General features: G+C 46.3%; 1 protein-coding gene across 6 annotated transcripts in view; it reads right to left on the minus strand.

The window, feature by feature from the left end:
• The window catches only part of Prr5l (proline rich 5 like), a 90,007-nt gene extending 79,626 nt beyond the window's left edge, over positions 1 to 10,381 (minus strand). For 2 of the 6 annotated variants that reach the window (XM_052183078.1, XM_052183079.1), the window contains exon 1: positions 10,250 to 10,375. The gene's annotated coding sequence lies outside the window, so the exon portion shown is untranslated. Of the gene's footprint in view, positions 1 to 8,741; positions 9,645 to 10,097 lie in introns of those variants that run through there. The other 4 variants (XM_052183076.1, XM_052183077.1, XM_052183080.1 and 1 more) reach the window with 3 other exon arrangements.
• Positions 10,382 to 10,771: the final 390 nt, after the last annotated feature.

Genomic DNA, 10,771 nt, shown 5'->3' on the forward strand with positions numbered 1-10,771 from the left:
TTTTATTAATTTTATTTTATTTTTTTATTTTATATTTTATTTTATATTTTATTTTTATTTTTATTTTATTTTATATTTTTATTTTATTTTATTTTATTTTATATTTTATTTTATTTATTTTATTTTATTTTATTTTATTTGAGACAGGGTTTCTCTGTGTAGCTCTGGATGTCCTGGAACTCACTCTGTAGACCAGGCTGGCCTCAGAATTCAGAAATCCACCTGCCTCTGCCTCCCAAGTGCTGGGATTAAAGGCGTGGGCCACCACCACCCAGCAACCTCAGATTTTCTTAAATGTTATTTAAAAAAATAAATTCTAACTTCTAATTCAAAAATATCTGGCTGGGCCCTTTAGAGATCAAGCATAAAGGTTTCTGTTTTATCCTGTCATAGTCCATGGTCCCCAGCATTCTCAGATCAAAACAAGCTTCTTCTCTTGGTCCATTTGTTGACTTTATCAGTTCACTAAGTGTTTGAAAAACAATCCTCCCAGTAGCCAGCATTTTCCTCTGCTTGGCCAGCTGCGTGGTCACCTAGTTGTTGACCCTACTCAGAGGTGTCAGAGCAGGTACTCTGAGAGAATCCCCCACAAGAGCTTGACCTCCCCAACACTGCATAGCCCTCAACCAACCTCAGCCCATGATTGGCTGCGACCCACCACTACATCAAAGTTTCACCTGTTAATTCTATTCCTCTGTCTGTGCTCACCATCACGCCATAGTCTTACTCCTCCACTGAAACAAATCATCCTGTGTTCTACACAAAGATGCAAGGAGACAGGGTGAGCCTGCAGGGCTCCAGCCATCTCAGAGACATACAGCAAAGCGAAACCCCCCCCCCCAAGCTGATGCAAAAAACCAAATCCACACTCCAGGGGTGCTCCCAGGCCCATCAGATGAAAATCAGGTCAGGAAGAAGCTACTGTTAAAAGTGGGATTGTTGTCCAATGGCAGTGGCACACACCTTTAATCCCACACTTGGGAGGCAGAGGCAGGTAGATCTCTGAGATTGAGGCCAGCCTGGTACAGAGTGAGTTCTAGGACAGCCAGAGCTATACAAAGAAACCACGTCTTAAATGAACAAACAACAGAAAGAAAGAAAGAAAGAAAGAAAGAAAGAAAGAAAGAAAGAAAGAAGGAAGGAAGGAAGGAAGGAAGGAAGGAAGGAAGGAAGGAAGAAAGAAAGAAAGAAAGAAAGAAAGAAAGAAAGAAAGAAAGAAAGAAAGAAAGAAAGAAAGAAAGAAAGAAAGAAAGAAAGAAAGAAGGACAATTTAAAAAAAAGAGTGGAATTGTTTCATCAAATAAAATGCCTATTATTGCAGGTTCATTATCATCATTACTATTGGTTAGTTAACATTAACTATCACTAAAGTCTGGTTGTGATGAACCAGGTCTCAATTTACATTTATTATTGTCAATAATTTCCACCAAAATCCAAAGGCTACCTTTATTAGATTATTGACTGTAGATTATTAAATTATTCCTAGGCTTAGATGGAGACTGAGTCACTTAGAGTCACTGGTCCAAAAGCAGAGAGATCCTATGGAACCCCAAGTCTGGGCTCCTAAACACTCTGCTTTACACAGGCATGAGTTGGCTTCGGAGGCTGCCAAGAAGCCAACACCACCCTTCCGCTTCCTCCTGTGAGCATCACAAGGCTTTCTCTCTCAGCTGGGCAGCTCTCACAGGAGGAGAGCTGCTTCTCCAGACCACTTAACTGGGCAAGCTATAGTCCTTGTATCTACTGTTCTCTCTGAGTCGGAGCAACCCTTTAAGGGAAAGGCTCTGCCTGTGTCTTACACCGTAACCTGACACCAAGCAACAGCATTGGTATCCAGAAAGGACCTATTGGGAATGTTTAAATGAGGAGGTGAAAAGGAGTTTTCTAAGTCCCCAGGAAGAGCAGCCTTCTCACTTCAGAGGGGCCAGAAAATTCTCTTCACTGCTCATCAGCACGGATCCATCTAAGCATTAACAGCCCCAGGGACACTGCAGATCAGGACCACATGGGCTAGACAGACGCTGGCTCCTACAAACAACATGGAAAGGGCCCAATGAAAAAGATAAGCAACTTTCTCAGCACTGTATTGAGAACCAAACAGAGAATCAAGTCTAAATCTGGATATTCTCCTACATCAGAGCAAACAGAATACAAGCTCAAGGGTTGACCTCAGATTACGGGAGGTCACTGTGTACAGGACACAGGATGTTGGTAATTTAGTTTTACCGACAAGTGAAACTAACCTATACGACATTACTACTTGGACTAGAAACCCATTATATAATTAACAACACACACACACACACACCCGCCCCCAATTGGTGCAAGTTAGGTAAAACTGGGAAGCACCACACTTCTGTATGCTCACCTTGACACCCATTAAACATCAAGTTTCTTGGAATGCACATGGTTTGGGGGTCACCTGTGAATGTCATCCACAGTAATTCTGCAGTGTCTATCCCATGGTAAGCCAGAAAGTCTAGACACAGACGGTAGCAGAGACACACTATTATGGAGCAAATTACATTTCTAACACATAATATATATAAAACACTGACAGGCGAAGGAGCAGTCAAATACTACTGCCTGGCAGCCAAAGGCACTTTGAAGTGTTGGGAAATACACTCCGAGTTAAATGTGCTGTTCTTGAAAAGTTCTGTCCTCTCTCAGAGATAAAATGCTTTTCCTTAAAGAATGAAGAAAATGTAAATTTCTCCACGGGTAATAGGTCAGGGAGAGCCTCGGCAAAGAAGCAGAGTGGTCTCAATGCAGTTATTTTGTATGCCAAGACCTCAGTGGGGGAAGCCATTGAGCACTAAAGAAGACTAAAGAAATTACCTGCAGTGGGCCCAGGGTCTCTTAGGAAACATCTAAAGATAGTACCATCATTGCAGCAGGCCACCAAGGTTATGGCTAAAGATGGTCAAGTCAAACAACCAGAGGCAGAACGCTACATTGCATTCAGAAATGAGCCATCGAAGGTCAACTGGAAGCTACAGGTTCTCCATCCACACCCTGGAGAGTGGGAACTAGGAATGGGAAAGGCTTTGAAAAGGGAAAACAAACTTGTTGGTAAGCACTTTCATTGTTCTTTACTTGGTTGAGACAGGGTTTCTTTTCTTTGTTGCTTTGTTTGTTTGTTTGTTTGAAACAGGGTTTCTTTGTATAGCCCTAGCTGTTTTGAATCTCACTATGTATGTAGATCAGTCTGGCTTTGAACTTAGAGATCTACCTGCCTCTGCCTACCACTTGCTGGGATTAAAAGCTGCCACCCCTGCTCAAAAAGCAAAAATAATGCCTTCTCTGTAGATGAGAACTGAACAACACTATCCCATCCAACACCTATTCTGCTGCTATAAAGACAATTCATGTAGGGAGTGCGCATAGTAATAAGAAAAAAAAATAAAAGAAGAGAATATTTGGTCATGTTTAATGAAAAAGATAGGAACACACACACACACAAAGGCAAACACAGTGGTCAAGGTCAGGAATGCAGGTAAGATTAAAGAGGCATACAGGACTGTGACAAAATGAAGAACACCCCCATCCCCCTTCTCAATGCTTGTTTGAGACAGGGTCTCAATGTGTGGTCTAGGCTGACCCCTGGACTCATGTTCCCCTTGTCCCTGCCTCTGGAATTCTGTGTGGTACAATGTATACCACTGCACACACCTTTTCCAGAAAAGCTGGGAAGTTCATGTATCAACTCTCTCAGTGTTTTTGAAAAAGAAAGAAATTATACAAGCCAGAGAGAGAGAGAAGAGAAGCAAAAAAGAAAGAAATCTGAAGCAAAAGTCTGAGACCAGTGTGTTTTGAATGTGTAGAGAAAAGTGTATCCAGTTCACAGCAGCTAAAAGAGATGGTGCATAGAAATCCTGTGTAGGGTGCCGAGCTAGGCCTGAGAGAAATGCAATCTTAGATTGCCAAGAAAGACTGCTAAGAATAAGAGACAGCCGCCCTGTCATGCTGCCTGACTGTCGTGAAGAGAACGTCAAGGTTTCCTATGTTGGAACAGGCTTTTGGGAATGTAGCGGTCTTTAAGTCTTCCATGCAGTAAGTAACCCTAATAAACTCACTGGTTCACCACACTGGACTCTGGAGATATCATTACTTTACTCTGATTACCTTACTCTGTCATTGATTCCCTCTGCGGGGTGAATAGGCCTTTGTCCACATCTTCCCAGGAATAGTACCACATATCAGATCTGTGTGTACTTTGAATCTCATCCTTGGCAATCTTGGATGACCCTCTGTAATAGGTTGGTTTATCAGGTTTGCAGACAGGAAAGATGAAATCCAGAACAATTGAGAAAATACTTGTCCCTGGTCAGAGTTCTCTCAAGGCAGAGCCACCATCAAATTCCCAAGCTTAGTTCCCCAATCTGTGTGGTCTCCCCAATGCCAGTAACAACTGTGCATTGAGACTGACCTTCAGCAGTGTGTAAAAGGTCATGCCATGGGAGGTTTTCTGGTAGGTGAAGGTTTTTTTTTTTTTTAAATCATCTCAAACACCAGGATTACCAAGTCCACCCACAATTTTGCCTGCAGATACCACAAAGAAAAGAGTCACAGGACTCCATGGGGGGAGCAGGGAGACAGGGGCCGGGGCCGGATGCTTCAGAGTTCTCTAAATGGCTGCAGAAGTCTACCTGGTCTCCCTGAGACATCCGAGAAAGGGTGATGAGTCAGTTCCAAAGGATTTATGTAGCACTCAACAGCAAATATGAAAGGGTTTACCCTGAGGAGTTACGAGGCTGAGGTCATAAGCAGGTTGTGACAGGGTCTGAGGCAGCTTAGAGCTGGCTAATACAGACATATTTTAGAACCAGAGGTAGGATTGCATCCCAGTTCAGAGCAAGGAGACAGAAATAAACCTTTAGCTATTGTTCCAGGCTCTGCTTAAACTAACACATACCCCAGTGCTCTGAATAAAGGCGTCCAACACAGTCTCTTTCCTTAATCCTTTAATTTGTAAGCAACCCAACTCCCTCCACAAAGCCAAGAACTCAGCCAGTGTCAAAAAGTCCCAGCAAGGTTGGAAAAAGTTCTGTAAAGTAAGGAGAGAAGGGCGAAATAGGAGGTGCTGCTGAACCTGAGACTGGTATGTGTGTGAGATTCTGCAACTCAGAGCCAAGGAAGGAGTCTGAGAACACAGACAAAAGCGTAAGTAAATATGCAGTTCCATGTAACACATAATTACGCAGAGAGAATATTGCATACATAATTATGCCGGGCAGCAGTCAGGCTAGTGATTCCCAAGTCCTCCCATAGACCACGGTCAAAAGAGGAAGATATCAGGATAGGTCAGCACTCTCCAACACCTTCTAGGTTATCTCGGTGAGCTGGGCTCTCCAGAAGCTTCAGAATGTAGCTGAACTTGGCCATGAACTTCTGATCTTGTAAATGAAGCCAATTTATAATGATGTCATGCATTATCCACTGTGGAAATGTAAGACCTGGGCGGAGTAATATACATATATAGAGAATGTCTCTATGCCCTTAATATACTATTTAAAAGTGTCTAAAATTGTAAAATATGTTACAGCTGAAAATACTGTATTTTTTTTTGTAAGCCTGCTTTAATTTAATAGAGTGTTTAAATTCTTAGTTGATGGTAATTAGAGACCAAGCAGTATTTCCTTAAACTGCTAGACAGACATTAATCCAATTTGGTAATCACTAACCTCTGGGCTTTTTCCCTCTCTTTCTCTGAAATGAAACCCAGGCATTGATCTACAAAGGCTATAAACTGGCAAAGCATAAGAAAAGAATATTTTAAAGAGAGACGAGTGACTGTTACCTCAAAGGGCCAAGTCCAATTAAAATGGAACAGGTCTCCAGGACTCCCTCGGCTCTATAAGCTGGCACAGAGTAACTGAAGGCACTCTCAGGAGGTGGGGGCTTACTTCCCCACTGTCCCCCACCGGAGACCCCATCAGCATGTTCACCGAATTAGTCAGGGTCTCTCTCTCTCTCTCTCTCTCTCTCTCTCTCTCTCTCTCTCTCTCTCTCGTCACAGAAATTATGCAATGTCTCTCTATATTGAGAGAATTTATTGTGATGACATAACAGTCTACAGTCCAACTAACCCAACCATGGGCTGCTGTGAATGGGAAGTCTAAGAATCTAGTATTTGCTCAGTCCCACGAGCCTAGTTGTTTCAGCTGATCTTCTGTAGAAGTAGGTTCCAACAGATGTGCTGGCAAGTAAGTGCAAGCAGGCAAAGAAGAGTGAATCTTCCCTCTTCCAAAGTCCTTATGTGGGCCTCCAGCAGGTGTGGCCCAGATTAAAGGTGTGTAGTACCACGCCTGGATCAGGGATTTGCTTTGTCCCAGGCTGACCCTGAATTTAAAGATATCATTGCCTCAGTCTCCTGATACTAAAGGCCTGTACTACCTTGCCTCGGCCTAAATTTTTCATGGCCACTTTGCCTCAAGATCTCCATGACAAGATCCAGGACAGAAACTTGTGTCTTCCAGCCTCATGATCTGGATTACAGGTGAGCCCTCCAATTCTGGACTGTAGTTCATTCTAGATATAGTCAGGTTGACAACCAGGAACAGCCATTACATTCGCCAAGTCTTATCCGGCTGTGTGACTGAGGGCCACGCCTTCCCAAAGCAATATAGAGTCATTCTCTATATCCACTCTACATTCCTTTCCTCCCACGGAACTATCCTTTCAGGCCTGTGAGTCCTGTGACCTTCCCTTTCCCCTTCGTAGGGCCCCCATGCTGCTGGAACACTGACTCCTGACTCAGGAACATCCTTGTAAACCACTAGAACCATCTTGAGAACTTGGGACTCTGCCAAAATGTGAATTATCTCAAGTGGATCTCCGATGGCTTGTCATTGTCTTGAGTCTTCTAGGTCCCGGGTACCGGGTCCCGGGTCCCCTCCTGACTCCAATGCTGAATCTTCCCTCATAAAAGTAATGCTGTCTACTTACTAGGTAACCTCCGTGTCCAGATTTTGCACCCTGCATCCAAGATAAGACACACAAAATAGCTTCCCTTCAAATTTCAGCCACAGAGGTATTGATTTACTCTGCAGTGTTAGTAAATGAGCATCAACTATAAGCATTGCCTCTAACATGTTTACAGTCTGCAAAGAGGCAGGTATCTCTACAGACCAAGCCCTTCATGACAGGCATGCTAAGTGTGCATTCACAAAAACTCACATGCTAGATCAATCCTATGCTGGTTTGGTTCTGCAAAAAAGGACTAAGGAGAGAATGTCTGCAAGTGAGAAAAGATTGTGCATTTGTTTTTCCTGGTAAAAGACTGTATCAAAGCACGGCCACAGGAACACACGTTCATATCACCAGGACAGAGAAATAAGTACAGAGTGGAAGGATCACAGGGGTTGGACTGCGTTACACCTTCTCTGGATGAGTGGATGAAGTGTTGAACGTACACTGAGTTAATGAGTAAGCTGAAGTGGGGACACTCAGGTAAGGCCCATCAGTGTGAGCTTTTCAGGTAATCACTGCAACGGTATTCCTCAAAAAGAGCTTTTTCCGTAACTGTGCTGCTCTATGACGTTTGAAAAACAATGACGAGGATGACGACAATGATGATGACCACAATGATGACAACGATGACAACGCAACATGTGGGCTGTGGAGATGGCTCCTTTGGTAAAGTGTTTGCCGCACAAGCTTAAGGACCTGAGTTTGGATTTCCAGGTCTCATGTCAAAAGCCAGACATGAAGATTTGCTGGAATCCCAGCACTGGTACAGGTGTGCACAGGCAGATCCCAGGGACTTGATGGCCAGCCAATTAGCAGAATCAGTGAACGGCCCTGACTCCAAAACAAAAATCTACTGAGGAAGACAATAACATCAACCTCTGGACTCAACTCACACACACACACACACACACACACACACACTGCACCAAAATACACATATGCATAGGCATAACACACACTAGACATTTGTAAACACAGACACACACAAATGTAACCAACTATATGATTATCTAGTGAACGTCTGAGAAATCCAACAGAAAGAGAGGATATCTCCAACCTCCAAACCTAGAGTAGTAATCTACTGCAATCTATTCTGACCTCCATCCCCTGTGCATGTAACTTAGAATGGACTACTTACATTGTCTGAGCTTCAATGTGCTCACTTATTCAGTGGGCACACAGTAAGTAGCGCTCCACCAACGTTTTGGTGAGGGTCAGGAAATAGTACCAGTCTCAATGCAAAATGTCATCATAAAGTGAGAAGAGATATTTGCTATTTCCCCTGTTTTAGAAGCATGTTTTTCTGCTTTAAAGATACTGCTAAAAGCATACCCACTGAAATAAATGCATACTCATGCCCCTCCAGATCTGAGAGAAATGAGCTTCAACGCAAACAGCTAGTCTCAGGCTAGACCTTCTGTAAGTCTAGCCTGAGACCTTCTGTAAGCTGGCCTATTTGTACGACCAGCTTTCTTTCACCCATTTATAGGTCCGGACATTAGAAGTGAGGTTAAAGCACTAGAACAAGGAGTGGAGGAGCCAACAGACAAGTCTGTAGCATGGTCAACCCTGGCTTCTCATCTCCAGAAGGCAATGAGCTACAGAAACCACTCTCCACAGGTGCATTCTGGAGCTCAGTCCTAGAATGAGGCCTCGTCTGCTCCAGTTCCACCTGGCAGACGCACTTGGCCTCCTTAGGTGTATAAGGAATCTATCTCATTAGGGACTAATTTTAAAATGTGGCTAAAATCATTTCCCTCCTAACTCACTTGCAGTTTCGTGTTAGCAGTCACAGCACCTTCTACCACCAAAGCATCTTAGCAGAATTAGCGATGACATTTTGAAGTATGTGGGGGGAAGTATTCGTTCTAATGAATGGTCAAAAGAGCAGTCTTGAAGGTTGATCAATGCCATGCTGGAAGCTGGCAGAGGCGTGGGGGTTGGGGGAAGCTGATGGGATGGAAGGCAATTGTCCAGGACTGCTGTGGTCCTTATCTGAAGTTGCTTGGGCAAGAATTCCAAAACTCCACCCAAGTAGGGATGCCTGGAGACTTTTTTTCCGTGTGGGTCTCCGCAGCAGACGTGTGGCTGAGCCGCCGCGCGTAAGCATCTCGTCTTGTGGGGCGCGACGCAGCGCAGTAATTGAAACCTTGCACACCGCAGGATTGCAGCGGCGTCTATAAATACTCTCCACTTTACTGCTGACAAGCAAAACGCGGGCTTCTGGCACCGCGGAGGAAGAGGCGGCGGTGGCATGTGATCCCCAGCAAGGCGCGGGTAGGAATCGGGGAAACCCCTACGGCCAATGAGGCCAGCACCCCAAAAAATGTATTCTTGAAGGACCCTTCGTAAGCAAACCTGCTCATTGTCGCAGTCCAGGGCACGAACTCTGAGAACCTTAAGTCTGGTCGCGAGGAGCGGGTCCCACAGCGCCCCCTGCGCGCAGAAACGCGCAGTGCGAACACGAGGCGCGCAGAGGAAATCCTGGCCCAACGCCCCGCGGGCGCGAAAGTCGAAGCGGAAAGGGGACACCGTGGGCGCTTGGCGCAGTGTTGCAGTGAGCTGCCCGGAGCTTCACGCCGCCAGGGGCTAGGTCTCCCGCCGGCTGTCCCCTGGCTATAGGAGCCTGCCCAGCACACCCGGCCAACTGGTCTCCCTCTACTGCCTCGGCTCCCACGCCTCCCTTTAAGAAAGAAGGGGATGGCTGAGAGGGTCGGTTTCTCAGTTGAGTAGCCTCCCTAACACCCAAGACTCTGTGGATCTGCCCCTCCGGCCCTGGGAGGTTGGGACAAACATTCTTTTCTGCCTCCTAGCTCACTATGAGTCCCACACTCGGCAGGATTCCCCCACACACAACCCCCAAAAAAGGTTCAGAGCGCTTCTTCGCCCACCGTGACTCACCACACTCAGGGCGGCCTGCCTCTTCCCTTCCCCACCTCTTGGTAGTCTACCTCCCCGCCTACAGCATCCGATACGGAGGTTCCTTAACCACGCGGAGTCTCCCCTCACTCTCGCTGTCCCCGTGCCCCCACTCCCACCCCCAGATCACGCCAGGCAAGTTATTTTCCGAGCCTGCGAAGTTGCAGAATGATGACTCCAGGCCCTCCAGGGATTTCCCCACTCACCCCCTTGGGGTCCCCGGCGTGAGTCACCCGAGCCGAGCCGCACACACCCGCCGCTCGCCTCCGTCTCAGAATGCGCGCTCGGGAAAAAGTTTCCGGCGTTCCAGGGAAAGTTTTCTCGCTGGAGAGAAACCAGCGATTCGGATGGTTCTCACCTCGCTCGCCCTCCCCAGGTCCTCTCCTAGCTCTGCCCTCCGCCGGGTCGCGTCCTGCCCAGGTTTCTCTCCCGCGTAGCCCTCAGAGGCAGGCTGGTGACTATTTCCCTCCTCTCTCAACTTACGGCCGCCTCCTCTCCTCCTCCCCCTCCTCCTCCCACTTTTCCTGTCCGGTGCACATCGCCGTGGTTTCTCTCCAACGCCCCCGCTCCGCTTCGCCCCATCCCACGCCTCCTCTCGAACAACAAGAGGAGGCGGAAGACCCTGCGCTAAAATCCATTTCAACAATTTCAGGAAATCCAGGCTCGAGGTCCTAAAAAGCAGGGGAGGATGCTGCAACTCAGGGGAACTCTGCACTACCTTTCGCTTAGCCAAGATGAGTTTGGTCTCCCACTGCTAAACTCATGATAAGAAACTTCTCCAGGAGTCCAGAGGTGTTCGTGCGACCAGATACAAAAGGACCGGAGTTCTGCGGCACATTTCAGAGGCTGAGAGAGTTTTTGTTGCTGCTTTGGGGCGCGC

The sequence above is a fragment of the Apodemus sylvaticus genome, chromosome 5 (assembly GCF_947179515.1).
Source record: "Apodemus sylvaticus chromosome 5, mApoSyl1.1, whole genome shotgun sequence".
NCBI lineage: Eukaryota > Metazoa > Chordata > Mammalia > Rodentia > Muridae > Apodemus > Apodemus sylvaticus.